Source organism: Triticum aestivum, chromosome 6A, assembly GCF_018294505.1.
Source record: "Triticum aestivum cultivar Chinese Spring chromosome 6A, IWGSC CS RefSeq v2.1, whole genome shotgun sequence".
Classification (NCBI taxonomy): Eukaryota; Viridiplantae; Streptophyta; class Magnoliopsida; order Poales; family Poaceae; genus Triticum; species Triticum aestivum.
The window spans coordinates 446,887,656-446,895,200 of NC_057809.1; positions in this window are offsets into that span (position 1 = coordinate 446,887,656).

Sequence of the window (7,545 nt, forward strand, 5' to 3'; positions counted from 1 at the left end):
CTTTTAGTTCAAATTTGAATTATGCACATAAAATGCCTAGAAAACCCAGTTAATGCATAAAAAAGGCCAAACGAACACCGAAAAATTCCAAGATTGAACACAACACTCCTGTTGTTCTATGTCGACACTAGAAATTTTTTTAAAGCAATAAGAGGCAACGGATATCATCCCGTCCCCAAAGGCGGTACGTTCCCTATCGAAACCATCATGCTTGTTGTGAGAAGCTCTGGTTTGTGAGAAGCTTATACCCGAACCTGCCCCAAATGGGACAAAATTTTCACCATGGCATGTTGATGCCGCTCCATGATAGCATGCCAAGTTTCATGAATTTAGAACGAGTTTTGGATTTACTAGAATTTAAACACCAGGCATCTCAATGTTTTGCCGGCAATCAACAGTGCCATGGTGTTTGAATTTCATTCCCACCTCTTGCATGGGACCTAGAAATTCACCCAAGGACACACATGTGATTTTTCAACCAACTTTGGTGCATTGGAGCATGTGCTTGTAGTTCAAATTTCAATTATGCACATAAAATGTCTCGAAAACCCAGTTAATGTATAAAAAAGGCCAAACGAACCCCGAAAAATCCATTCCCATTTCTTTCATGGGACCTAAGGATGCACTGAAGGACACATATTTGATTTTTCAACCAATTTGTATGCACCGGAGCATGTGCATGTAGTTTAATTTTGAATTTGCACTACAAAAAATAGACTTCCGTGATGATATGTGTTTGTCGTAGTAGGTCGCGTTTTCTGTCATGCATGTACATCCATGATGATTTTATGACGGAATCAAGATAGTCATACATGTGCTGTCGTAGAAGTGTTCCATGACGTTACCAAAATTATCATCACGGAAGTGTCCACTTCCATGACGATAAATCGCGCGTCACAGAAGTGCTTTCGTCAAGGTTGACAAACACGTGGCATCCACCATAACGTAACGCCGTTAAGCTATCGGGTCGGGTTTTGGATTCGATAACCCGTTAACAGCCCCGACCAATGGGGATTTTCCACGTGTAAAATCATTATTGGCTGGAGGAAAGACGTGTCGGCTCATCGCTGGGATAGATGTCATCCACTCATTGGACAGAAGGCGCCTATGATACGTCGACACGTGGCACAACCCAATAGAGGCCCATTCCTGTGAAAAGGCCGGCCCGTTTGACTTGGTCAAAGGGTGGCGGGCCAGCCCATGGAAAGCATGTTAACGACATGTTCGCATATAGCCTATTTACAGCCCGCCAATCTAAGGCCCGTTACGCCCTATCCGAATTAGGCCCAATAGTGTCATCTGGGCCATCCAATATGATTCCAACCCATTTTCACTTCTGGCCCATGTATGGCCCATGACGTCTTTTGGCCCATATTAGGCCCTATGTAACTCTTGGCCTATTAACGGCCCGTGGTGAAACTAGCCCGTAATGAACAGTGTATCAATTTACACCCATTAATGGCTCATGGTGAAACTGGCCCGTAAAGAACAGTGTATCACTTTATACCCATTAACGGCCCATTATTCCGTTGGGCCGTTTCCAACCCATGTTATCTTTCGGCCTTCTCAGAGCCCATTTATTCTTGGGCTATTTTCCAGCATTCATTTACTTATGCCCCATTACTATCATTTTCTTCTTGTGGGCCAAATTCAGCCCGTGGTTACAGTCGGCCCGTTTGTGGTTCGTTAATACGTTGGGCCGTTTTCGTAGCGTCATCAAATACAGCCTATTAACGATGGTCTGTTATGGTCGGCCTATGAACGGACGATTCCAACTCTAGCCCGTTTATGGCCAAAATGCGGTCTGTTTGGCCCATGTTTGGCCAATCGATCATACGGCCGGTATAAGGCCCATTTATGATACAGCCCGTAGAAGGCCCATTGTTTCTACGGCCCATAGAAGGCCTGTTGTTTCTACAACCCGTAGAAGGCCCACTGTTTATACGGCCCGTAGAAGGCCCACTGTTTCTACAGCGCGTAGGAGGCCTAGTGTCACTGCAGTAAATATTAGCCCATGGTTATTGTGGCCTAGTTTTAAAAAATAGGTTATTGCAGCCACTAGCAAACCGCAGAAAAAGAATTGCACTGACTACAAGCAAACAAATAAACAAGACAACAAGGAAATAAATAAGCAAGCAACTTACACTAGGCTATCACGGCTATTACACATATTACATCCACTGGGCATCAAAGTTCGCCACCAGTGAAAATATAGGGAACACAGCAGCATATAAACCCCGCAGCAAAACAAGTCCAGAACTGAAACCACTTCAGAAGATCTCAAGAAACAATATCCTGGGTACCCATAATGCTGGCAAGATGCTTAGCAATCTTATTAACTTTCTCTTGTTTGGTGCTTAAGTCCTCCAGTGCTTGCTGTTGCACCAGAAAGTATGCATCTGAATTCTGCAGGGACTTCCTCAGTCCTTTGGCTTCCTATCGCATAACATCTGATCGATGTCTTTCAACTTGAAGTTGAGACTCAAGAAGCCGAACTGATTCAGGCAACGAGTTCGAAGAGCTGGTGCCAGCAGTGGTAGCGAGTAACTCGAACACTACATCAAGACAAGACTTTGGGGTTGTCTCAGTGTCTTCAATATAGTTTTTATCAGCTTTCTTGGAGACCAATAGGGATGTCTCACTATCTTGAACCTTATCTACATTACTTCCTTTACCATTGCATAACAAGGTACTCTTCTCCAATATTTTATCCGCGTTCTAAAAGAGAAACAAACAAACACATCTCAGGTTTACAATGTAGTATATGAAACTCATTTTGGTAAACCAGTTCAGTAGTAAGGTGGAAAGGATAACAGCATGAAACAAACATATAAAACATATATCTATGTAGTATGGTCACTGTATGGTATATATCATTCTAGTTTATGTTGCCAAATCAAGATAGATATATTTCGAATCATATCTATTTAAGACAAAGCAGCATAGACAGAATATAAGTGTGGGAAACTACACAACAATAACAACACTTGTAATGTGCATGGCATGAGAACATAACTGTTTATTCAATTGAAACTGAAATCAACATAGAGCAAGTTACAACAGCAAACAGCCAAACACGTTGAAGAAACAGGTTTAAAACATACCTGTTGCCCCATTGGAGTTTCAATTGCATCCTTCAAATTTGAAATTAGTTGGTATCAGTAAATACAGTGATGCAAGAGCAAAGTAGTATGAACCATAGCTACAGAACCTGACCTGAGAACAATTCTTCTTCGACTTTAAGCGTTGACTTCAGGTTCGGAGTGGTGGTCCTCGTGATTTGGGCACTGCAGTTGCCTTACTAACTACTCGTATTTCGGTGCTCTGTGATGGAGACGGTGCTGTCTCAACGGGAACTGGGTGTCTATCTGCTGAGGTTGGGGTTAGAAGGGGTGTGACTGGTTCTCTGTCCAACTGGGTAGGGGTACAATCTGCATGAGTGTGGGTTATGTGTGGTGGGGCTGGTTCTTGGGGAAGTACAACTGTGGTTCTATCTACATCGACAGGTAGCACGATCTTTTCTGAAGACCGTGGTTTTACTCCCAGAGATACTGCCATCACTCCCTCCAATTGAAATGGCTGATAAACAAGAAAAGTAATTGAATGTACATACATTGTAAGATAGACAGGTGCAATGGATAGTAGGGAAGAAAACAGGGCATGAAATAATTCGCATTTATGTTGTCTAAGCAAACAGAATAGCAGGACATAATTTCACTTATATGATGGCTAATTAAATAGGATAGCATGACACAATTTCACATGTATGATGGCTAACTAAACAGGATAGAATGACATACTTCAAAATATGATGACTATGTAAATAGGATGACATGATATAACTATACGGTGTGTCTATTAAAGTGGTTGGCATGCCATAAATCACAAACATGCCGTCGATGGAAACATGATGGCATGATATAATTCACGGATAGAATGACATAATTTAAAATATGATGACTATGTAAACAGGATGAGATGATATAACTATATTATGTCTTTAGAAAATGGGTTGGCATGCCACAATTCAGATACATGTTGTCTATGTAAACATCATGGCATGACATAATTCAAATATATGATTTATATACTAAGGAAGTGAGCAGAGGGCAATCACATATATGATGTGTCAACTAAGGAGATGGCATTCAATATTGTGTATATGATGTAAAAACTAAGCATTGCAATACAACATATGCATTATATGAGTAATATAACCCTGCCAAGTTTGAGCATACACCTCAGGGGGATAATAGGACTGGTCATCTGCCTCTGAATCCTCCTCTGAAGAGCTATCTATAACCAGCAAGATATCTGCTTCAGCAGGTAGCATTGTCTGCTCTGAAGACCTTGTTTTCACTCCAGATTTCTCCATCACCAATTCAAATGGCTGATGCACAGGAAGAGCAGTTGAATATACAAACATTGTCGACAAAAGCAATAAGAAATACAAAAAAAGGATGGCATGATATAATTCACATATATGACGCTTGCCTAAACAGCATGGCATTGCATAATTCACATCCATAATGCCTTGCAACAAGATAACATTGCATAATTCACATATATAATTTCTTGCAACAAGATGGCATTGCATAATTCACATATATGGTAATTAGACACTAAATAGGTGGCATTCACACAAACATGTCTAAACTAAGCAAATGACATAGCAATGCAAGATACCATACGCACGATATGAGCAACATAATCCTGCCAAGTTAGGGCATGCACCTTGGGGGGAAATATGACTGGTCATCTGTATCCGAATCCTCCTCTAAGGAGCTATCGGTTACCAGCAAGACATGCGCTTCGTCAAATAGCATTGTCTGCTCTGAAGACCTTGTTTCCACTCCAGATTTTTCCATGACCATGCTGAATGGCTGATGCACAGGAAGATTAATTGAATGTACTAAAATTGTTGACAAATTTAACACGTAATAAAAAATGATGGCATGACAGAATTCACATATAAGATGACTGGCTAACCAGGGTGGCATTGCAAAATTCACATATATGATGCCTGGCTAGAAAAGATGGCATTGCATGATTCACATATATGATAAAGAAACTAAACAGATGGCATTGACACAACGCATGTCTAAACTAAGCAGATGACATCTTTAATGTATATAGTAAGCAATACAAGGCACCATATGCATGATATTACCAGCATCAGCATGCCAAGTTAGAGCGAAGACCTCATGGGGTAAATAGGAGTGGTCTTCTCCTTCTGAATCCCCCTCAGAACAGTTATCTTCCTCTTGATTACGATCCGAAATTGGTGGAGGGGGGCTGCTTTGCGCCCACCATGGAACGACGTCTGCATGAAATTTTATTGCCACGCAAGGCTCGTCTCTTTTGCTCTACATGATCAGTTCCATTGTGTACAATAACTGGCATGCATAGGAATAAAACATAGTGAGATTATGTAAGGAGTGCATGCACAAATCTAGAGTGATGGTAGCAAACTGTGGATAGACCCAAAACCAATGATAGCAGGCAGATAATAGCTTTAGTTAAAAAATACAGATAATGGCTCCTTTAATGTTTGTTTGCACCCAACATGAAACTCATAGTAGACACCGGAGATTAACCAGATAGTAGAAATACAGTACTGATTGCTGCCCCAATATGTACCCCACAACCATTTAAAAACTCAAGTTTCAGCATTAGTTTGGACCTGACTCGGAGTCTAATAGGTGAACACGATGATAATGTAGCATGTCATCATATTAAGCGACGCATAATGTAAGCAGATACGGAAGAGTGCGACCTCTCTTGCGGACCCGTGTAGTCCTCAAGGTCATCTGCTCAGTTGATGATGGTAATGCAGTTGCCGTGGCTGCCGGTGGTGGGGAAGAAGATCTGAGGCGGCGAAAGACAGTCTGGAGAGCGGATCCCTGCTGTGGTGAACCCTTCCATCGTTGGAGCAGCTGAACTGGGGTAGAACAGAACACCGCAGGAGCAGGAAAAACCACACAAGGGTTTCTTTGACACATATCTTTAACAAAAGTAATTGAGTAAGGGCTTGTTTGAATTTGAGGATTCTAACAATGCAGGGATAGGAAATAGGTAGGAATAGGATAGGAATGCACGTGCAAAACAGATAATTTCAAAACACGGGATTTCTGCCAATCTGGGTGTTTGATTCACAACAATTGGAAGATCACATGATGCAAAAAATCATGGTGAGATTAAGTTAAACCACAAGAAAATATATGGTTATAATGCTATTATGCTACTATCTCTTAGTCTTGTGCTTGATGAATAGGAATATGAAAAGGAGGAGAAGTGGAAATTAGAATTCCTACGGTTTTTCTTTCAAGGAGACACTAAAGGAACAAATCCTACGGTTTTCCTTTGCTCCATTCCTTTGCACCAAATTCATGAAAAGTAGTACCATAGGAAACTTTCCAATTCCGATGTTTTTCATTCACTTTTCCTTTCAAGCACTAGCGATTCTAGTACGCAGGCTTGAGCAAGGAAAATCCTACACTAAAAAAATGTTTTTGTGCTACTTCTATTACTTTGGACCCAGGCCACTGCCATACTAGCTCAACTCCCAGGCCCATCGACAAATGCACAGCTCAAACGCACAGAGATAAATAATGATGGCGTTCAAGAGAGTCCATCACGCATAGCTAAGTTGCCTGGTACCTCACTGCTTGTCATATAGTAGGATAAAATAATTGTATTTCCCGTTACTACGAGTGCTCAGTGGACAATATATATAACATGTAGAGTAAAAAAGGGATGCAACAAGTGTACAACATCTTTGGCAAAGCCATGTCGATCTCAGCTTGATTGGGTTGGCCGGTGAGGATGCTCCGGCTGACGTGGCTGTCGGAGGAGGGGAAGAAGATTTTAGGCGTCTAGAGATGGATCCCGAGGTACTGCTCCGCTGTGATGGAGGGTTTCGTCATTGGAGCAGCTCCGGTGAGTTGTACGACGCCGAGGCTGAAGCAGGACAAGAGAGAGAACGAACAACGTTAACCTGAGTGGAATTCTAATAGCATCTCCAATACAGGACGTAAAATACATAACCACAAAATGCTAGATGTAAAATACATCAGCCGCTCATCTCTGAACTTAACTGTTGAAACTGAATTTAACTATCGAAACTGAACTTAATTGTCGAAACTGAACTTAACTATCAAAACTGAATTTTGCTGTCGAAACTGAACGCACTAGCTAGGTGAGGCTGCACGTCGGTCGACTGACTTTTTCATCTCTGGTCAGTCGATTTTGTAGCCGTTGGATATGAAATCAAGGGCCTGCGGTTCATCTTCAACCTCCACCCCCCTGAGCCGCTAGCCACCACCGGCCAAACAGCAGCCCCCCGCCAACCGCGGCAGGCGGTGCGCCGCCCTGCCTGCCCCGAAAACACTCCCCACCGCCGGTCCGCCACCGCCCCGGCCATCCCTCTAGGCTTCCCGTGCCGAGCTTTTTATCCGGTGTTCCGCACGCCACCGCCCCACCAATGCCCCACCACCGCCGGCGACCACCGCCCCCATCCTGAACCCTATGATAGATAGCGGGGTA